General features: G+C 43.7%; 1 protein-coding gene across 11 annotated transcripts in view; it reads right to left on the reverse strand.

Moving 5' to 3' along the window:
• CHRM2 (cholinergic receptor muscarinic 2) overlaps nucleotides 1-19,115 on the reverse strand; it is a 205,569-nt gene extending 186,454 nt beyond the window's left edge. For 5 of the 11 annotated variants that reach the window (XR_004646902.1, XR_004646900.1, XR_004646899.1 and 2 more), the window contains exons 1-2: nucleotides 18,473-18,926; nucleotides 1,266-1,398 (exon numbers count right to left, since the gene is read on the reverse strand). The gene's annotated coding sequence lies outside the window, so the exon portion shown is untranslated. Of the gene's footprint in view, nucleotides 1-1,265; nucleotides 1,399-18,472 lie in introns of all 11 variants that reach the window. The other 6 variants (XR_004646894.1, XR_004646896.1, XR_004646898.1 and 3 more) reach the window with 6 other exon arrangements.
• Between the last annotated feature and the right edge of the window lie 4,230 nt (nucleotides 19,116-23,345).

Raw genomic sequence — 23,345 nt, forward strand, 5'->3', positions numbered from 1 at the left:
TTTCGCTAGAGAAAATTTAAAATGTCTTAGCATTCTCTGTGTCTGTCTGTCATGCTTCCACTCTGAGGGAAATGATACCATAGTGGTTTTTTCAGGCTCTGCTCTGTTTATAAAAGCTAGGTCATCCAATCAGGGAACAGAAACCAGGTCATGTGAGCTGGATGATCACACATAGAGAGATCACACGGTGTTCTGAGCGCTGAATACTGGAAGGAGCCCTCGCTACAAACAGCTTGTGAGACTCCATCAGCCCTAATTTGTTCATGAAAATTATTATTCAAACCACCAAGAAGAGTCCCTCCCCAATTTCCTTGAGACCTCACTACCTCCAAGATCTCATATCCCAGTAATCAGACTGCCAGCTGTGGAGGAATGGATTAGACTCCTTCTGAAACTCACTGATGCTGTCCTTTAACTAGCCAGAGGAGTTTACTGTTGAGCAGCTGGAGGCCTCCTCTCAGATCATGATGACAGAAAAACTACAGCAGACCAAGAGATACCAGTCTCTAAAATGTGTGCCTTTCTGTGCTCCAAACAGGACTATAGTCCCTACTGTTGTTTTGGGAGACTGGTGTCCTGCAGTCGGAGTTCAAAGAGTAGGACGCATACACACACTTACTAACTGCCCTGTGGCAGAGCTGAGCTCTGCAGAAGGGAGCAGAGGATTAAAACAATACACAGGAGAGAGAGAGTTAGTGTGACAACTGCAGAGCGGGTCCACGTAGCCTGTGAAATAACTAATCATTGCAAAATAATGGATAACATCATGTCTTAACACTGCAGTGCAGGAACCCAGCTTCATGGCAGTGCACAATGGGCTGAAGAAATGGAGAGCTTATTAGTGCAACAACAAAAACAACTCACTGTGATCCCCACAGCACAGGCCTGAGTGAACCTTCAAAATAAGTAATTGATTCCTCCTTATTTACTCACTCTCTCTCTTTCCTGGCTAGGTGCTAAACTGCATATTTCCCTTCCATCCTGCCTTTCGTGTTTTTATTTCTCCTGCTTGGTTTAGTGAAGCAAGAAGAGAGAGATAAAACACTGGTACTGAGCTCTGGCTATGTAATAATAATAAAAAAAGCTGGATGTTGGTTGCTCAAATTTCTTCCTCACTCTCATTGCTGTCTTATATTCAAAACTAACAATGTGCGAGGAAATAAGTCCACAAAGAAATGCTTGGAGGACAGGGGGGGTTGAGCTTTTCCTTCATCCCACCCACCAACCTCTTTTGAATTAAAGTTGAACCAAAACTTTTTACCTACCCGGAGATGGGTTCAGGGGCCTGGGCTCCTGCTGCAACCGTCAAGGACAATACTGGCATCTAAGCAGTGCGAGGAATGAAGGCAATGCAGCTCCGCTATGCTGCTGAACTGTAGATGCTTACAATGCCATCATCTGTAGGGAGGAAACAGAGCATTCTGAACGTGGGTCCCGGTTGCTGGCAAGTGAAGGAGGAATGGATATTTCAACCGTCCTTTCAAAATAAAAGTCAGCCCTATCCAAAACCCAGACATGAAAATCTCTAAACTTTGGATGGAGGTGGGGTGTCAGACCATCTGAACCTGGGTTCACATTTTGCAAATCATTCAGCGATTTCTGGTGAGCTAAACCAAAGTCCTGAACACCCCCAATGTAAAAGGGTTTTGAAAAACTGAACCCTTGATCCACAATAACCTGTGTCTTTATAACAGCCAAACCAACCCCTCATCACAGGGCAACAGCAGATTTGAACCTACAACTGATCAGAAGCACTCTGGCACTTGAGCAAAGGATGAAATCTTTGCTCTAATGAAGTCAATGGCAAAACACTGCATGTATATAACACATTGTGTAGTGGCTTACAGAAACGCCACCAAACATTTTGAGGTTCAGAATTTTGTCTTGTTGAGGCCGTTTCTTCTTATCATATATTTCTCTGTAATTTTTTACATCTATACTTTTTGTGTGTGTGCTAGAGTTGAATCCTGCAATGAGGTGTTGAGTGCCTCCTAGAAGCATGCTCAGCTCCCACTGAAGTCTATGGGCCTATCTTGCTCTCTTTAAGTCAATGGGAGTTTTCCCGTTGATTTCAACAGAGCAGGATCTGACCAGATGGAAGCCGAGAGCTCTCAGCACTATCCCCATGTCTCAATACCTCACAAGAAGGGATGTTTAGTAATTTTATGTACTGATTGTAATGCTTTTCACTTCCCTCATTACCCAGCTAAAACTTGAAAAGTGGTATATTGAAACATCCTGTCCTTTTCCTTCTCCCCATGTCTATCTCTCAGAAGAGAATGTCATTCAACCATCTGTCAGAAGAACACAGTTTTCTTGTTCCAACTCACAGTGGCCTGTAATAACATTTTATCACCTGCCTGCAAAGTTCCCACTAGCTTCTGAAACCCACAAAAATCAGCACTGCCCCCAGAACAGGATGCCCTGCTAATCTTTGCACAGTGGGCCTGATTTTCCACTGCTTTGCACCCTGGGTAGTCATCTACACCTGTGCAAAGTGGGGACAAAATGCTATCAGATCGGAATGGCAGCATGTCACACCCACTTCGCACAGCTGTGAAGGACTCAAGAGGCAAGGCAGTGGGAGCTGGGCCCATGTTGCTATTACCAATTTGTTTATCTTTAAAAGGTTGTGGCCAAAATTTTCAAAAACTTGTGCCTAAACTTACACATCTAAATCCATACTTAACTAAAAAGTAGCCTGATTTTCAAAAATGCTGGGCACCCCGAGGTCTCCTTTCAAACCAGTAGGAGCTGCTAGGGGGTTCAGCCCTTTGGAAAGTCAGGCCATTGATTTAGGCCCCTAAATATGAACTTAGAGACATCATTTTTAGACATTTTTAAAAAAACTTGGCCTCAGTTTATTTCGGAGCTGTTCAGTTCCTTTTTCTACTCATGTTTATTCAAACTTTTAAATTGGTATGAATATACTGTACAGAACAGTCTTGAATGAGCCAAGTAATGACTGTGATTCACACAAGACCAATGATGGCCAATTTGGCAGGATGCTAGCCTAGATAGTTTCCTAATGACCTCCTGTCCCACTACCTGGAAACATTAAATGTGTCAGCAACGCAGCAATCATTTTTAAAAAGCACCATCCATCGTGTTTTCAGCTTTGCTTTTTATTTAATAAGTTTGAGCCTAAAAAAAAAAAAAAAAAAAAAGACCTGCTAAGCCCAAATCCTGATGCCAGCTTACATGTGGGCAGGGGACCAGATTCAATGACCTCTCGAGGTCCCTTCCAGTCCTAGAATCTATGAATAGCAATATGGGGTGCATGACCCCCAGAAGGCTGCATCGACTTGCTACACAAGGGACCATTGCTCCTTCTGCAGTTGGGAGGGGAGGATTTTATGCAAATGAGCAGAACTCCCTGAGCAACCACCTGCCACTTTTGCAGTGTGTTAAGGCCTCTCACAAAGCAGTCCATGCACTCCTCACATTTCTGGGTTGCAGGGACTGCTCAATCATGCTTCACACAGGTAGCAGGATGCTAAAAGGAGGGCAGGGAGGAGGCAAGCCTCTGTCCCCCTCCCCCTTTACACTGATTCATGGATATTCTAAGACAAGAGGATCAACATGCAAGTTATAGGGCTCTGTGGCATGTGGGGGTGCAGCGGCATAGATCAGATTGCAGTATCAGGCCTATAGACAGTGAAAGGTCAGACCACATACTGGAGTTGGCAGTGGGGTACTACACTGATCCTCCTGGAAGCCACAAGTGTGTTATGATTTTCCCTCTGTTCCAAGTGAACAGGTTCTAGATAAAAAAAAAATAGAATGATTTTATATTTATTTCATTGAGGGGCAAGAGGTTAATTAAATTGCTTTCAACATTTCTTGTACTTCGTTTGGTGACCTCCCACCCAAGGATGACAGCAAGTATCTGACTTGCTGCCAGATTAAAGCTAATGCCACTGAAGAGCACTGTCAGAGGAGCACACAGTCACCCACACAAATATATATATACACCCATTCAAGCATAGGGCCTGAGACAGTACCCCAAGAAGTGAATAGAAAAAGATTCTCATGGTCTCCAGTGAGACTTGGAGAAGGCCTATAGTGTATAACTATGTTTTTTATAAGAAATAAATGAGAAATGTTTTTAAAAGTTGCTTTGCTGTTTATTTATAGAGGTCCAAACCAAGCTCAGAGCCCCATTGCATAGGGCACTGCATGAGACATTTCCTGCCTCAAGGAGATTACAATCTAAATAGGCAAGACAGACATAGTATGTGAGAAAGGAAACGTCATTATTCACAATTTACAGTTGGGAAACTGAGGCATAGGATGATCACATGACTAGCCCATAGGAAATTTGTGATAGAGCCAGAAATTGAACCCATACCTCCAAAGTCTTAATCAAGTGCAAAACCACCCTCAGTCATTGTAACTAGCCCTCTTTCCATTTTCCCACTTACTAAATTGTTAAGAACCTTTAAAGAAACCTATTTGATACTTCAATTGCCAAAGGCATGGTGCCAAAGAGAATGACATGGTTTGTGGATTTTCTTAGGCCAGATGTTTTCAGTGATGAGACACAGGTGGATGTAAACTATGTTCGCTGACTCTTTTCTGAGGTGAGAAATTCACTCATTTTCTCCAAGCAGGATATATCAAAGCATTGTTTTATTTCTTGCTTGCTTCCTTCCACTTTTATATTCTTATTTCCTTGCATTTATTGCTTCACAACTATAAAATTAATAATAGGTAGGATGTTCCTCATAAGGAGCTTCTCCTGATGTCAAAACCTCTTGGTAAAGTCCTCTAAGTTCCTCCCTGTGTATAAATTGTCAAAATGACTTGCAGATATCAAACCCTCATTTTAATGAGAATGTAACAGCGAGCCCTTCACTTGTTGTTTCCCTCTAATGAAAAGAAGTGTGTTTGTTATCATAGATGTCAGAAACAAAGTGGTACCTACTCTAACTTTCTCCTGTCCCATCACTATACAGCTCACATGAGGTATGTGTTTGGGTGGAAGGAAAAGCTATCACAAGTGAGATGCCCAATTTACATCCTCCCTGTTGGGGCCCAAGCACACTCCCTCAGCTGACTGAGAAGGTGTGAAATTGTCAGACTAAATATAGAACATAGTTTAGTAGTGGCTGTCTCTTTCATGTCACTCATGTTCACCAGCCAGGAAGTCATGTGTCGAAATAGAAAAGTGAACTCAGTGCTGGTGAAAGATGCCAGAGTGACAGATCTGGAGACCAAAGCCTTCAATTTAGCCACAACGCAGAATGGGAAACAGGGCAAGCTTCTCCCATGCCTGTCCCCTTCCCCTAAAGCTTTTCCTCCCTTAACCATGACCTGGAGTGATCGTTTTTAAGTTCACTGAGAAGTTCATTGTCTGTGCACTCATTCTGTCCTCAGCCACAGTGAGAAAACAGCCAAAGCAGGGCCTGAGTCACTATTGCCTTGCACCTTGTGTAGTATAAAAGTAAGAATAAGACACTATGGGGTGAATTCTCCCTCATGGCAGAGCTTTGCAAGATGGGGCTGTCAGGAAGTTGGTTGTGGTTCCCCCAGCCTGTGCCACTTGGTCTTGGCATGAATTAGAGAAGGTGAGGAACTACAGTAACTCCTCATTAACGTTGTCCCACTTAACATTGTTTCAATGTTACGTCCTTGCTCAATTAGGGAATACGCTCGTTTAAAGTTGTGCAATGCTCCCTTATAACGGCGTTTGGCTGCCTGCTTGTAAGCTTCTGTGGAAGAGCAGCGACTTTACAAGGGAGCATTGAACAAGCTCCGCTTCTCCGCCTCCTCCCCCTCCCTCCCAGCGCTTCCCCCACCGCCAAACGGCTGTTTGGCACACTTAGGACTTTGCGGGGAGGGATGTGGCATGTTCCGGAGAGGAGGTGGAGTGGGGGTAGGAAGAGGTGGGCCTGGACTGGAGCGAGGACAGGAAGAGGCGGGCCTGGAGCATTCCCAGCAAAATCAGAGCCTGTTCTCTGGGGAAGCTGCTGCTGTTGCTGCAAAGGTGCTTCCTAGTGTCCTTGCCTGCAGCGGGCTGTGCCTGTGTGGGGTAAGCCAGGGGCACTTCCCAACCACAGTACAGTACTGTATGGTATACAGTATAATGTCTTTTGTCTATCCCAAAAAAATTTCCTTGGAACCTAACCTCCCGCATTTACATTAAATCTTATGGGACAATTGGATTCGTTTAACATTGTTTCACTTAAAGTTGCATTTTTCAGGAACATAACTACAACATTAAGTGAGGAGTTACTGTATTCTAACTTAACCCAATGATACCAGGTTACTAAGTGACTTTAAACACCTTTCCACCAGTAGAGGATAGGAGTAGCACAGCTGCACTTTGACATGCTCCTACCCCATCCCTGTCCCTACCCCATCCCTAACATCAGGATTCAAAAATTAATTTCTTGTTGCCTCTGAAAGGGTTTCATTCCCTGCAAGTATACCTCCTTGTGGCTGTGTCTAGGAATTCTCTCTTGCCCCATCTGGCACCCCTTTCTCTTGATTGCTTATGCTGGTCCCTCTCTCAGCTCCTACTTCATGACTCAGCCTCCAGCCATGTCACTATATTGTTCCCCCTACTTCTGGGATAACAAAGTCACATCCAGCCAGCTGTTTGTATGCCATCTCTGGCAGTCTTCTGTTCCAACACCTAGCAACCTAGTTCTGCTCAACCTCAGGCTCTGGTGCTGTTTCCCTGGGCTCCTTCCTATCCCATCTCCTTTCCCTACCTCTAGGTTTACTTCTGGAGCTTCCTCTGCTCCCATTAACTATTTCCCCCTTCTTGACCTCTTGTAAGACTGGAGTACTTGTGGCACCTTAGAGACTAACAAATTTATTAGAGCATAAGCTTTCGTGGACTACAGCCCATTTCTTCGGATGCATATAGAATGGAACATATATTGAATCTTGTAAGACTGTCTCATTCAGGGCATGGCCAGGCTTTACTCTAACCCTTGATCTCCTACTTGTCCCTGGCCAACTCCCTTTCCATCTGGGGAGTAACTGCAGACCTCCTCCCTGCAGCCCCTTCCTGCTCTCACTTCCTGGCTTAATAATCCTAGCCCAGCTCCTCGCCAAGCTGGGCTTCATCTGTCATAAGGCCCTATCAATGCATGGTTCCCCTCTGGCTGCAGCATCTAAGGTTAACTGGCCTCACCTGGAACATATTAATCCATTCAGGGCTTGTGTGGAGGTGGACACCCCATCACAGTGCCTTAGGTGGTTCTTTCTTGGAATAAAGAGTCCTAGAGTACACAAAAGGAGAGGCTGTTCAAGAGTTGGCTCGAGAAATAACTGTAGTTGAGCCACAACTGAGTAAAGACCACAATATAAATGAGTTTATCATCCTGAGGGGCAGGAGTCATTCCAAAAATTAGCTCATTTAAAAAGTGGGGGTTAAAAAAATAAATAATAAAAGAGTAAGCTAATTAAAGACCCTGGAGTCAAAAATAAGAAAATTAAAATCTTTTGACTACCTTAAGTATACCATTTTTGAGTCAGAGAAGGCACGAATGCACCAAACAGAAAGGAACGAGAAAAGTAAGAAGAAAAACAAGTGCTTAGTTAAATGGCAAGGTTTGAGCCAAAGGAGTAACTTCCACGAAATGAAAATCCCTCCTAGTGAAGCCAAAAATAAGGAACATAAAATATGTGTCAGATGGAAATTAAGATGGCAAAGAAAGCAGTTGACGAGCAAATACAGAAAGATATTCTGTAAGCATATTAAAATCAGGAAGCCTATGAGAGAACTTGCAGAGATGCTGACTGATTTATTTGAATCAGTCTTCACCACAAGAAGATGTTGCAGTGATGACTACAATGGGCCTATTCTTTTCAGGGAAACAAAGGAAACATAAATTGTCATATTAGAATTGGTCAGGAAATGGTTTTCCTGTCCTATTAATATTTTTGAGTTTTTGAATTTTTTCCTCAACCCACATTGGAATAAAAGTCAAAATCTCAAAAATATTTGTGAACCAAAAAAAAAACCAAAAAAACCAACATTTTTTTTTTCATTTTAGGTCAATAAAAACAGGATTTTCTCAATAATTTTGAAATGTTTCACTTTGATTTTCATCTTTTTCCTTGTTTAATATTTAGGTCCAGCCTACTTAGCTTAAATTTCAAAATGAAGAGTCATTTTGAACTGGAAAACCAGATTTTTTTTTAATTGTCAAAATGAAACATTTCAACAATTTCAGAACTTTTTTCTCTGTATTTTTTCAAGTCAGGAAATTTGTCTAACCCATGCCTCCTTTGCAAAAAGTTTCAGTTTTGACAAATTGGCATTTCTGATGAACAAATGATTTGTTGAAAAAATTCTAGCCAGCTCTATCTTAGATATTCAAGTGTTAAAAAAGAAAAACTGATAAACTAAATAGCATCATTGTTGCAAGAACTGAATGGTTGTACATCCCAGAGTTTGGGAGGCATTTAAAAAATGAAGTTGCTGGGCTGATAACAAAAATATGCACTCTCTCATTGGAGTCAGATACGCTGTAGAAGGACTGCAGGATGGCAACCATTGTACTTGTGTTTAGGAAAGGCTGATTCTAGGAATTATAAATCAGAGAACCTAACTTCACTACCAGCTAAATTGGTTGAAACAACAGTCAAAAATAGAATGATAAAACACCTACATGAAAACCAAATGAGAGAAACAAACCAGCACAGCTTTTATAAAAGAAAAATATGTCTCTTGTATATGGTAGAATTGTTTGAACACATCAACAAGATCACAGATAAAAGAGAACTGGCTGATATAATTTGTTTGAACTTTCAAAAATCTTTGATAAAGTCCCCCGCAAGAAGGTATTAAGGAAACTAAGAAGTCATGGGGTGAGAGGTAAAGTATCATCCGGAATTAGAAACTGGTTAAGAGATGAAAACAAAGACGACACTTGAATGGTCTATTTTCAACTGGGTAGAAGATTAACAATAGAGTGCCCCATGGTTCTATACTAGAAACAATACTGTTTGTTTATTAATCAACTGGAAAAGTAAGAGAATAGTAAGGTTGCAAAATTTGCCGATACAATTATTTGGGTTAAGCAAGACTAGAGGAGACTGAGGAATTTTGGAGGGAACTAAACAAGCCAGGTGAATGGGCAGCTACAATATCAAATTAAATGCCGTGTGGACTGGTAAAAGATGATGCACATTGGAAAGAATAATGTGAAATATTTCACACCTTACTGCATTCTAAATTACGTGGGACTACTCAGGAAAAAAAAGACCTAGGCATCATTGTTGACATTCACTTAAAAACTCTGCTAGAGGTACAACAGTGGTCAAAAAAGCAAAAGAAGATAAATGTTTGGATATTTAATGAATGGAATGTAGATTAATACTGAAAATATGATGTCATTAAATAAACCAATGTTATGCCCTCACGTGGAACACCGTGGTCACCATATCTCAAAAAAAAAGATATAGAAGAAATAGAGAGATGTGTTTAGAACCTGGAAAAACTTCCATCTGAAGAGCAACTGGAAAGACTGGGACTGTTTAGTTGAGAAAGGAAAAAAAGAAAAGGAGACATGATAGAGAGAAATTAAGCAATGAATGGTACATATAGGAACAGTCAGACTCTCCTATTTGCCCTTTCTCATAACACATGAGAATGTAACAACATTCAGAGGCAACACATTTAAAATGGATTAAAAGTTTTGGTTTGGGTGTTTTTGTTGTTTTTTTACAGAACACATAATTGACCTGCTGAACTCATCATCACATGATATTACTGAGGCCAAGAGCTTAATGGGAGTCAAAACAGGATTAACTGCTAATATGGATAATGAGAATATCCAAAGTAACATTACAATGGATAAAGGGTTTTGTTTGGTTTGGGTTTTTTTAGAAGGGATATGAACCCTCATTTTTCTAAGGGATAAATCAGCCAGTGACTGTTGGGTATTAAGAAGAAATTTCCCTTATGGGCAAGTGACTGCATAATTGGCTACGGTGGTGTTTCTTGCACCTCCCTCTGAAGCATCTGGTATTAGCCACTGTCACAGACAAGATACTGGTCAAGATCAATCAGCAATCTGATCTACTGTTGCAATTCCTATGTTCCCTGACCGGACAACTGAAGACTTTTGACTAAGAGACTAATGAGTCATTATTACAAATAATGCACTTCCAGTTAATTATCCATGCTAAATTCATGAAACGTTTGAGATGAATGCACATTTTCATGAATAAATCTGTGGTCACCCAATATTCACAAACAATGAATAACATAACTTCGCAAATAACAGTGGAATGAACTTGCCATATTTATTCATTAAAATATTTGTGAAATGTCTTTAATACATGACCAGTTCTAATTCTAAAGTGTTAGGTTGGCCTAATGAAAGGAATCACCAGCCCCTATTCTCTGTATTATGTTCCCGTGGAAATTAACTGGCTAAATAGGAATTAGATGGGTTGGGGAAAAGGGACATTAGAAAACCTATTGTAGAGCTTGAGAGGAAAATTCATTAGTATCTAGATCTGAGTAATATACAGCTTCTGACTGGGCAGAGAATTATTTTTTTCATGGTCAAGATGTGTTGTTTTTCATTCTTCACAAGCTGAAATGGATTCACAAAGATGAAGGGCCATATCCTCAGATGATGTAAGTCAGCATAGCTTCATTGAAGTTAAGGGAGCTATGCCCATTCACGCCCGCTGAAGATTGAACCCAAAGAAATTAGAGAATGGGGAGGTCTTTTTTTCTGAGTTTGCTTTTAACAAATCATTTTATTTTTTCTGTGTGTCAAGGAGGGCTTTTCACAATAACTCAAGACTAGCTAGACTTATTAGGGCATTGTATCTAACTCCCTGTCTGTGCACGAATTTTATCCATCTGCAATTTTTCCACTGCTTTTCAAAAAGTTTGTTGCAAACTCTGAGAGGTGCTAGAAGTTGCAATTGCTCATCACCTTTTGTGCTTTAGTCACTATTAAAGATGTCTAATTGCTATCATTATTAGAGCTGTTCCATCCCACTAATCATGTCCATTATCACACTGCATTTTCCCTTTAGTGGGAGCAAGCTCCCAAGAGCTGTTTAGTAAGTAGTTGTCAAAAATCTCAAAGCATATCCTGATGAAGTTTCTTCAAGCAAATGTTACTATTAAAGGCAAATTCTGAGCTAAAATCCATTGGCATAAATCAGGAGTAATTCCATTAAAATCAGTGGAGTTTCTCCTGATTTGCAGGAGTGGAATGTAATTAAGATAAAAATCTAGCCCATAGATCCAAATAAGTTGCTAGGTAGCAAGGATTCAGGACAGCATCTAGTCAAAAGGAAAACAGAGCGACAGATCCTCAGCTGGTATGAGTCAATGTAACTCTATTACCTTGCTGAGGATCTCGCTCTGAGTGATGATTATCATATTCTTGAAAATGAACATATGGCAGCACATGCACTATTGAGACCACTGGATAGATATGTTTTATTAGCAAGCATACTCTATAGTGCTTGACAGAAACAAGATGAAATTTAGTGCACCTTGACCCCACCCCTCTCTGGTCTTAAAATCACGCTACTGATGGAGATAATGGTGATAGTGACGTGAGGAGAGGCATCTGTTTGGAGCCAATGCTGATCTGCAGCACTGTCTGCATGGGACACAAGCAGTGTTAGGCACAAAGATACAGCACTGAAGGTAATGCTGCAAAACTTGTCTGCCAACAACAATCTCCTACACCCACTAAATAATATCTTTAAACCTGAGCAAGGAGAATAGATGGCAGAGACCCTGGGAAAAGGTCTCAGTCTTTTAATCCAACTCTTAGGACTGACTTTGTTTCTTAATTCTCCTGGGTTGTGTCAATGGAACTGGTGCTGGAAAGCAGAAGTACAGGGACACAAGCCATCTATCACCCTCATTCTGCTGGGGATCCAGAGCTAAATGGTGCAGCCCGGAAGCACACATGGTTTGTCTGGGAAGTGGTGGGGCTAGGACAGCCAGGTAGCTGATTCATCTGGGAAATGGTATGGAGGCCTAGACAGAACTGTAAATTGCCTTTACCAGACAGACCGGATTTCTTGGGGAGGATGGAAGAAATACTCAGTGGTTCAATTCTCCTTAGGTACAGTGTTTCAACAGGCATGGAGGAGATGAAGAAATTTGCAACTTTGTGCCCAGGGGAGTGAATCCGTCTCTTCTCTTATTTTTCACTAGGATCTGAAACCACCACCATATGATGTTAGCATTTAATACTACAGGCATTTGAAAAACACCACCTTTGCCCTCCACCAGGCTGGATCTAGGCTTGAATGATCCCTCTTGACCTTCCTTAGCCAGATCACTGTTACCCACTGATGCCCACACATGTGCACCATCTACAAAGCATATATGGTAAGGCCAACAGTTTCAAAAGCCTTCAGTAACTGTATGTGCCTCAGCACCTTTGAGAATTAGGCCCATAGTATCTCAAGTCGGAAAGAAAACAATGAGGCTTCCAAAGTTAGTGAATAAAAGGCTAATATAGACCCCCTCCACCAGCTCCAATTACTGCTTCTCTGGAGTTGTACAATCAGGTTAGAATGTGATGCCTTAACCTCCAAGACCATAAAGAGAAATCAGCTGGATTTTTAGATTATTTACTGAAGAGGAAAGAACTCATTGGAAACAGATGGAGACAAACCTACCTCGTTTTGTTTGCTTACCCTTTTTCCCCTGGACTACAGAGGAATCAGACAACGGTCTCTAATGTCTCCTGGTTTACCTTCATGCCACACGGATTCAATGCTCTCCCTTTTTGTTATAGTGAATAATTCATAACAGAAATTTTGAATCAGAAAACTGGGGTTATAGAAAACTTTACAAAAGATGACCAAATAAACCCCACAGTTCTCTACACTAATGGTTTTTGTCTGGCATGTTTTGGGTGTTCTACCCATATTTGGGCCTGGGCAGACTATGAAGTACAGAGCTGGGGCAAAGTGGGCAAGATGTAAATGAGAAGGGATAGATATTGGCCTGACTGGGATTCTAAGAACACTTGGTGCTTGATATTGTTTTCATCTTCAAATCACTTTGCAAGCATTAATCAATCATTATAATGCACCCATCCTACTAGGTATGTGTTTCTGTATTATTAATCCCACTTTAGCTGGGGAAACTGAGGCAAAGAAGCTAAGTGTACCATGTGAGTCTGTCAGAGCCAGGACTGGAACTGGCTTGCCCTCCTGTACTCAGACCACCTTACTGCTGCATCTGCTGCTATACTGCAATGGCAGATACAAATATTAAAGAGGTCTACAGAACCCTGTAGAGGGGGGGGTGGGCAGACCTGAGCTGGGGAGGACAGCCAAAGACCTAGCCTTGGAAGTAAGACAAGTGCAAGAAATTGTGCAGCATGAACAATAGCTCAAGGAACAGCTGTGAGACCAAACAGAAAAGGCTCAGAGAATGATCCGAATCTCTTACCGTTGGTACATCCAAAGAACAAGGTATTTAAAGCTTTTGGTTTCTTTCTGGATCAGGTTCAACATATGAAGTTAGCTGGGGAACCAAGCTATGACTTTCCCCTTCCCTTGTTGGGACCAGCTCCTTATAAAGGAGGAGGGGAAATTGACTTCCCCCCGCATCCTCTCCCATTTTCCCCAAGACATAACCATACTCTGCCAAATGTCCACCGAAGGCAGACATCCAGGGAAGTTGTTGGCTGCACATCCCCTAGAGATTGAGAAGACACCTCCTTCCTTTCCCCGAACACCTGAGTTCAGTTTCACCCGTACATCCTTCTCACCCACCCAGTTTGCTCATCCCATTGGAGGTGCCTAACCTCGTTAGGAATCAGGCACGTTGTGAACTTAAAATGCCTGAGGTAGCTTAGTTCTGAAAGCACCACCAGGTGCCCGTCTCGCCTACCACCTACTTCGGGAGGTCAGTTCCCGGAGCGGATTTGACCCAGGGCCGCTTCCCACTCCCCAGCGGTGTTCTCCTGGCCTTTCTCGGACACTAGAGGGCGCTGCCATTTGGGACTCTGCGCTTGAGAGCAAACTCCCTTCGGATTCGGTTTCACCTAACTTGAACTCGCTCTCAGAGAGGGCTTGATTTCGTTGGGGGGCAGAGGATCTGTTTCATTACATCTGAGCTCGCCGTGTTTCCTGTGCCGTATTGCTATGGAAACAGCACCAAGAAAGAACAAGATGTATGTAGGTCATAATATCAATGAAGATGAGAAAGTTGAGGCGGGTTGGGGTAACTGTCTGGGATTCTATCAGTGGAATGGGTGCGGGTGGAGGGAGGCTCTCACATCAGACACCTGTAAAGGGAATAGGAACAGCAAACTTGAAACAGGCGGAATGATTCAGACACATTGAGCAGAGCAATAGAGACCCACAAAGGGCACATGGAGACCCAGACCAGGGGGTGGGAGGAGAGTAGGGGAGTGAGGAGGATAACCAGCTGCGGCTAAAAATGTTCATAGTTCTTAGAGACTCGTTGTCACACAATAAACCGACTTCGCTTGTCTCCCTTCATGGATATTGGTCCCACGCACACCACTTCCAACACACGCACTGGTACCTAAACTGGACTCTCCTACAGGCAACACTTTTGGTTTAGGAAGGTAGCTCTCACTGTGTGCAGACAACAAAGGTAAAACGTCTTGGGCAAATAGCCTTTGATTATGACTGTGGCATTGACCCGGAGGAAGCAGTGAACCGACGGGTGTTTGACCCCCTCCCACCTTTCTCCAAAGTAATGGAATGAACAGAAAACGGGGCAACTCAAACTGAAATCGAAACTATTTGGAGTACTAATAGAGCAGTACCTAGCTGCTGACTGCAATGCAGAACTTACAGGTAGGTCTCAGGCAGGGCGGAACGGGCCAGCTTTCCTGCACCTGAGATTGCCCATTGGCCCAGGGCCCAGCCCAGAACATGCTTTCGTGATCCAACGTGAGAGTACATACTGCTGTTAAAGCACAAACTGCAAACACAAGCGTTAAGAGATGGGGGGGGGGAGGGGAGGGGAGAGGAGCTGAGCCAAACATAACAAAGAGTTGCCTAAATAAGAGAGGAAAACATTCCTTGATCAGCATTACAAGGTTTATGCATGTGTCATCGGAGTGGTTTGTGTCATATACCACAAGATTGAGACAGGGAACACTCAGCTAAAAATTACAGGCTTTGTAATGCCATAAAAGCGCACGGCGTGCCTACTTTTTAGATCAAATGTTAACCTCCCCTTCCTCCCCCCCCCCCAGCTACAAGTACAGAATGTCAGTCAGGGGAGCAGCCCCCTGGCCTCTGCATTTCAGAGCAGAGATGAGGGACAGCTTCCGCGGAAGGAGGCTGAAATAGAGACATGCTTTCTGCTTCTCTCTGCAAAACCATCCCTCACTGGCAATCCATAGCAAGGAGGGAGTCCTAGTGCGAAGAAATTGCCGACAGGGAAATACTCCCCCAGTCGAGAAAGAGAACTCCATTCCGTTAATCGAACCTGATCAGAGGAAGTCATAGAGGAAGGGTGAAGGGGAGAAAAGCTACTTAGAGATAGCCTGAAGGGGAGATATATTATTTATGACCTTATTCCTCTTTATAATTTGCGAAATTAGGGCCTGATCCAAAGCCCACTGAAATAAATGGAAAAACTTCCACTGGCTTCAATGAGTGTTGGGTCAGACCCTTATAAAATAAAATAATCCTGCCGGCCTCTTTAGGTGAGACACTTTAATCCCCCTGGTGCTGGCTCTCAGGCCACGATAAATTGGTGTGCTGTGATATGACACGGACACAGTCCCTCCCTTGCAAGACAGAGAGCGTCTAGTTATCTGTCAAAAGAACACTATGTCCCGATGGAACCCGCTCTTTGGTCTTCTGTACGAATTCACACACCTAGGGAAGTCTGACCTTGTCAGTTACATAATATCAGGCTCTTTTAGAGTCTTTAATTTGCTTGACCAGCAAAGGGAAGAGGAAGGAAGGCCAGAGGGAGAGAGTTTTGTGGTGTCTGTAGGAGGGCACGCAATATAGGCCAGGAAAATGTGCCCCCAAACTAAGAATTTTAGCATGCCTCTTTTGCGCCTCCTTGAGACCTTTGCAACAGTCCCACAGGCTCTGGTAGGGGAAGGGGAGCTTCGACTACAGTGGAATGCTGTTTAAATTGGTTTTGAATGCTGATTTACAGCAGCCATGTTCGGCTAGTTCCCCTTTAAACTTGTAAAGTGTGAGCTCTACAGTTTGATTTCTTTTTCAGGGTTGTCCTATCATACCTCCACCGACACTACCACCCTGTCCCCTTGGTGTAGCTTTCCTAATGGGAAGTATCTCGGATGGGAACTGACTTTTCGGTGCCTACAGAAAAGCATGTGTGCAGCAGGCAAAACCATAAATAGAGCTTTTTGCATGGAACAGGGATTTCCTATTGCGGCAGCCCGGGCACAACCCCCCCCCCCCCCCCCGCCAGTGCAGCAGCCTCATCTTAGGGCTGCTACAGCATTTGCACAACTGGGATTTATGACGAAGATGAGCCGGGGGACTTGATGACGGGCATAAAAGAAGAAACTGAGGAATCCTTACAACAGTGGCAATCGATGTTTAGATTTAAACAGGTGGTGGTGGGCCTGGTGGCAGGAGTGTAAGTGTGTGTGTGTGTCTTAGGGCTGGGGAAGGAGTGAGCAACTACCTGATTGATGAGCCAGGGAGACAAACAGAACCTCGGCGAGCTGTTATTTCAGAGGTGGATTTTCCCCAGAATTCCGGGTCTGAGACCTTACTCCCTTGTGATACGCATACATTTCCAGATACTGTGTAGTCACAATAAACACAAAATGGCATGGTCAGAAACATCCTATTTGGAACATAGGGGCGAAATCTTGCTAACCAAACTCTAACCCATTGAAATCAATAGGATCGGTCCCCTAGGTCTGAGAGACCAGGATCCGGCCCCAGAGCATTCATCCCCTGACACCTCACCATTTTGGTGGCTTCTAACTCTCCTCATACAAAAAACAATCGGAAGGGTGCATATGCTTGTGAGTGGAGCAGTGATATGCAAAGAAGTAATGTTCAGATGGGAATGGAAAGTGCCTATGAACGACAATATTATGACTGGTGAGTCTTCAGACTCTGCATGTATACACTCTGCATTATAGCTGTGCCATTAGGTTGTTTCTTCCCCCTCCCCCCGTTGTGTAGATCCCCACCCCAATCCTGCCTTTGATGTGACCCATCACAGTATCACAGACAAAGAGGCACATTTAGAACGCAGAGATCCTGGGCCTGATCCTCCGCTGAGATAAATCATCACCCCATTGATTTCAATTTGTGGTCCTCGATTTACACCAGCTGAGGAGCTGTAATACTGATTATTTCTGGCGGGTCGCTCCTGTGGTTTGGAATCCCACATACCGTTTCCCGCAATCACCTCTTCGCCTCTCGGACCTGCCTTCCTCTCTCTCCCCCTTTCACTTTCACAACTTGAGCCCTTCGGTCTTCCCACTGTTATGAAAGTTTCAGAGATAACATCTGCCTCAAATAACCTACGTGTCAACAGCTCCAAGCGCCCATCTCTTCCTCCCCCGGTCCCCCGCCCCGCTCTTTGGGGGCATTTAGACAGAGCTGTAAGCGCAAATCACCAGTTCGAGCACAACAAAGGGAAACTAAGGGCAGCAGCAGCGGCTGTCACCGAGGCTGGGTCGTAAATTAACTATACGATCGTCTCTCCACCTCCAACGCGTGCGTTATTAAAAGTCCTCCAGTCCTGAGCGTTACAGTGATCACAGCTATATTTGAGCCAGCGAGGTAACAGACTGTCTCTATCACGGTTTGTACCTCGTCATTTTCCGAACCCGGGTTTGAGGCACGGGCCTGTCAGGGATCACCTCTTCATCCCACCCGCTCCCCTCCCAGTGCCTGGCAAATATTTGCTACCTTCTTTTAACTATCATCGGTAAATACAGTGTCCTGTGGTATTAAAGCAAAATCCCTTTGATGGGAGAGGGCAGGCAGGATCGATCATTCCCTAGCAGGTAACATCTCTCAGAAGTGGAGAAATAAACGTGTCACAGCTATAGGCAGGAGTGACACAGAGCCCAGAAAATGCCACGCTCCGTTGGAATGCAGCAGTTACATAAAAAAGCCGTGGATACTTCTTAAAACATGCGAGGGAGTCTGCAATCAGCATCCTGCTCCTCTCTTTCACTGCTGTACTATTTTAACCTGGTTTCAGCGTTATTACTATAATGTTAATTCAGAACAGACCGTTGTCTGGTTGATGCAATTGCTTTCCGTTATCCCTCTAGCTACTATCCCTTGGTCGCCCTCCCCACGCCGAATCCATTTAGCAAAAGTTTCCTTTTGCCAAAAGAGATTTTCTACTGGAAAACAAAATGCAAGACTCAGTGATTTTTAAGATCCTTGCGCGGGCTTTTTTATGACAGCAGCAACTGAATATCAAGTCAGACCTCCGAGGACACATGAAAGAAAGAAAAAGACAGAAAAGACCAAGTGACAGCCAACACAAAGGTATCCTTACCTGTAATGCAGTCGCGAGAAGTTGCATCCCAGGCGATTTGCTGGGAAGGGCGATTGGGAAGTCCACCCAGCCCTGAAAGCAAAGAGCAGACTGCACACAGTCAGAGTCCAGTGGCAGCCTCTTTATCTTTCCCTTCCATATCTTCGACAGGGGGTGGGTCGGCGGAGGGGGGTGGGGGGAAGAGAGACAGATTAGTCGGTGCTGTGATACTGTGGGAAAGAACAGCCGTTGGAAAGCTTTGGGCAAGAGGTGGTATTGTCCGCGCTGCTCGAGTTTGTCACACACACATACCCGCTCAGCGGCGTCTGGCACTTGGAAGCCTCTGCCTCAGCTCAAGTTTAATTGCTTTTCTGAAAAAATGTAGCGCAACAGTGCTATCAAACCGGGCTCAACGGTTTGGACAAGACTCAGAGAATTAAAAATAGCAGAGGCTGAGGCTCGTAAGTGGGTTGGTAATAATTCATTCTCCCCCCCCCCCGCGCTCCTGGAGACCCAAGGACCGGCTTGGAAGGAGCGCCTAGGTGAACTTCTCTGTTACATTTCCTTGTTAGCACGGGAGTTAGAATCGTCAGGCAGCTCCCCTGGTGCCGTGTGTGTTCGATTAGCTGCAAGGGGCAGGCAATTTCTTCAGAGAACATTTACAATTTTCTTTCAATATGACAGGATTAGTTGCTGTTGAAGGCTCTCCTCCAATAAGATCAGCACTGCTTTCTGATTTGGTGGCTTCACTGAATAGAAATTACTGCTTCTTGTTATCTCCCTCTCTCTCTTCCCCTCTCCCTCATCAGAAGTCTTTATCTACAATTTGCACATCAGAACCGATTTTTTTTTCAATTACCTTTCCCCCCACTTCCCTCACACACACAGCACTCCCCCCCTTTATTTCTGGTTGCTCTTGCAATCCCCTGATAGCTGTAAATCTCAACCAATGTATAGTGAAAAAGGAGATCTTGGTTTTAGATTATTGCAATCATATGCGTCTCTGTGCACTAAAGGGGGGAAATGTTATTACACAAAATCCAGTTTAGTTTTTTTAAACAGATTATTGTGCTGAAATATTCATGGGATGTTGTTTCCTTGGCACAATGACAAACGAATTAGGGGAAGGAGATACATTCTGCGAACAACAGTTAATTCTCCTTGGGTGTAAAACATTCCCTTTTAATTAATAGTCATTAGGCTGAGAAGTATTTACTTTGCTTTAGGGAATTTGCCAATTCGGGGGGAATAATCTAGCTATAAACATCTTTTTAAAAAATGTTTGCCGTTCTGGCAACCCGATATTGATTTGTATGGATTTGTACTATGGGGTGATGATGATTATTCCCTTCGGGGGGGGGGTAATACTGGGTGTGAGGAACTAGAAGAGGGGAGGTAATCGGTTCTGGTATCCAAAGAAACATATCTTGTAGGACAGATCTGAAGAAAGAGAGAGTTTGTGAAGATGACATCAGTTTATGGCTTGGTGTTATGTGCCCTGCATTTTGAGAGTCTAGCCAATAATCCCAAAGTTTTTTATCATCTAGCTAACCCGCAGTTAGAAGGGCCTACTGCTTTTAGAACAGGATACCAGACAGTGTAAAGGCGATACAGCACAACCTGAAGTGGTTACCATTAGTTCTATTACGTAGGACTGTAGATAAATGATCTAAACCAGAATTGAAACTGGTGGCCTTGTTCCCCTTAACCTCCGTTTCATAGAAGCCACACACTTCAATAGATGTGGTTCTCAGGGTGTGCTTGCCCGTTCTGTTAATCCATCTGCTTCACTAGACACCACACTGCTGAATTCAGCTGATGCCTCTTTTCCTGGGAGCATACTAAATACACCAGCACTACGTACAGAGCTTAAAATGTCTAAAGGGACCGAGGACCAGTGAAGACATCTGAAGTTCTTATCTTAGGGACAGGAGAATGTTCACCTATGCAATCATTTTCATTGGCCAGTTCTTGGTTCAAACAAGGCTATATAGATTGTCAAGGTGGTGGTGTTTAGCCCACCTTGCCTAGGAAGTCAGTGAACTTTGGATTTATAAGGCTGGGGCTATAATACAGTTTTCATTCCTGTCCTGGACACACTGGGGGAAGGGGGGTGTTAACTGATGGCTGATGCGCAACTCTTTAGGTGTAAAATACAAAGCGTGCCAAGGCAACTGGTGCATATATTCAAACCTCGTACTGTTTATGTTCTTATGCCACCTAGAAAGATTCCCCTGACCCTCACAGGAATGTAAGATAATTCTGAATTAATGGGGTTGATTGTCTTCTCTCATAAACCTTAATCCAAATAGCAACAGAGGGTCCTGTGGCACCTTTGAGACTAACAGAAGTACTGGGAGCATAAGCTTTCGTGGGTAAGAACCTCACTTCTTCAGATGCAAGTCATCTTAATCCAAATGTCATTTAAATCAACAACATCAGTCACCCCTTTGGCTTCGAACCAGGGCCTTACTCAGGTTTAACTACAATATAACTCCATGGAGATACTCTTGATTTACCCCAGCAAAAGCGAGAGGAAAGTCAGGCTCTAAAAGTACTCACCCACCTACATTTACAACAGTCTTACTGGTGTCAGAGGAGTATGGAAACAGATACACCAAACTCTTAAAGTCACATTAGCAGACTCCCAGACCTCGCTTAACATATTTTAAAATGCATTAATCAAGATCCTCATTAGGGGAAAACGGGAGAGTACACGCCTCTTTTTTTCCCCAGGTGCGTTGTGAATGTTTGATTGTGCACATTGATTCCTGTGGAATTAATTAGAGTTCAATTATCATATACACAAATCAGCCTTGCCTATGGCGAGGCGGATTAAAAGGTGTGACAACTATAGCCCAGTTTGAACTGTTCTCCCTTCTCCAGTATTTCACTAGCACGGGTGCCTGAAAATGTTGCTTCCTTCATTTCATGAGAAGGAAAAAGGACTTCTTTTTTGTAGGGGAGGGACCCACTATCAACCCCTCCGAAGTTCATTACTTCATAGGGAGACTTTGAAGGCAGTAAGTAGCCTTCAGGATAGGACGTTAGTGGCTCTAGCCAGCTACAGGGGGCTCCCCAACACCTTACTGATTTAAGCGGGTTCCTATATACCCTATCACAGCTCCAGCCCAAGGCTGAGATATAGATACCAATCGGGATCGCATTTGATTAGAGCCCTAAGTGATGAAAATGTAACCAAATAACCCCCAAAACTGGCTTGTTTCAGTTCAGTCCAACCCTTCTTCCCCAGAGAAATAAAGCCACGTTGCTGTAAATCGTAGTATATAAAAATGCACTCCTTCGTCTTCTTTCTTCTTTCCTGCACGCCGTGCCTAGGGCCTATTAAGACTTCTTGTCTCTGAAATTTATAGGACACAATATTTCTTTCCTAAGGAAATTAGAGGGATTTCCCGCCTCTCTCTCTCTAAACTGTATTCATAACCAGTTTTAGCAGATATATCTCGATGACACCCAATGACTCTTTGGTAAACAATGCCTTTTAACTTTGACAGAGCATCTGTTATTGCAAACTCCTTTCTTTGGAGCAATAAATCTGTTTTACAAACAAACTACAACACATTTGCTGCTCCCGAGTCTAAAATGTTTAAAATGCAGAACCCTTTCTCAAACAAGCAAGGGCAAACAAAAAGCCTAATCGCCGGCAACCTATTAAACAGCTGTAGAGGGAAATTAATGTTAAGAAGGGGGGCGGGAGCAGTGTAACCTGAAGCAGATATTTACTAACGCCAGACTTATCTCTCCCCCCATCCCACCCATGAGGTTAGGAGTGTTGCTGGAGGAGGAAATAAAGTTGGGAAAGTTTCAGTGGCTGCACCGTTCCTAATGTGATTCACCGTATTATTCTATAGCTATATGATAACAGCGCCCAGGCAGGAGAGAAGCCCCCTGTTATGTTGAGAGCGGGAAAAGAAAGAGTCCTCTCCCCAAGGAGTTTGCAATCTGGATAAATGACATGGGGCGAGGGATGGAAGGATGCGGTCGGATGTATTCACCATGAAGACATTTTCCCTGACCTCCCTACGGCCGTTTTTATTGTATATCCTGCTGGAGGCGGGGGGTATCTTGCATAAGTCCTTTCTGAGGGGGTAGTTCTTGCAAGATCAGAAGGAAGTGGTTTGATGAAACTGTGCTCTACAGGGCATTGCAGCAATTCCCTGATTCAGCGCCTCAGTGCGCACTGAGAAGAAGATAACATAGGGCTTCAAAACCTTCCAAGCCTGAAGGGAAATCGACGTCTCCTCAGTTTTGCAGAGTAAACCGCTCAGCTATTACCGTGAGTGCGCACAATTACCCAAACAACAGCACGACCTGGCTCTAGGTGTAACATAAGGTGTCACTTCTAGGACATACGAGAAATCCCCGTCTTCTGGGAAGTGAAGTAACTAGAGGGGAATGCTGCACATTTCTCATCTTGTTCTCCCAGAGGTATTGATACTATTAGAGCATCCAAACCCAGATGAATCCAGGGAGCTCCACTCACGGTATCAGAGTTTCTACCTGGGGAAAGGGGAGCTAAATTCTGCTGGCCTCGCTCTCGTTAGGGGTCCCATTGCAGTCTGCTAGAGGGCAGGATTTGCCCCACACTGTTTTTGCGATAAAAAGGAACCTGTCCTAAAGTTTGATCATCCTGTTCATCCCGTTTTCAGGTAACCACTAGTCTCTCTGTGCATGGGACTAAACTCATGCACACTGGCTATCAGTGCACTGGTAAAATCACACGTGGAGCGGTACTGCATGTAACTGATGCATGCCTAGCTGTTAGCAAAGTTTCCCTAGAAAGAGCCTGGGTGTTAAAAGCCGCGCACCTTCACAGCACCGCTGACAGCAACAGGTATGTCTTAACCCCAGGGGCAAATAGTTGGCACTGCTA

Source organism: Trachemys scripta, chromosome 1 (genome assembly GCF_013100865.1).
Source record: "Trachemys scripta elegans isolate TJP31775 chromosome 1, CAS_Tse_1.0, whole genome shotgun sequence".
In the NCBI taxonomy this organism is placed as follows: Eukaryota; Metazoa; Chordata; order Testudines; family Emydidae; genus Trachemys; species Trachemys scripta.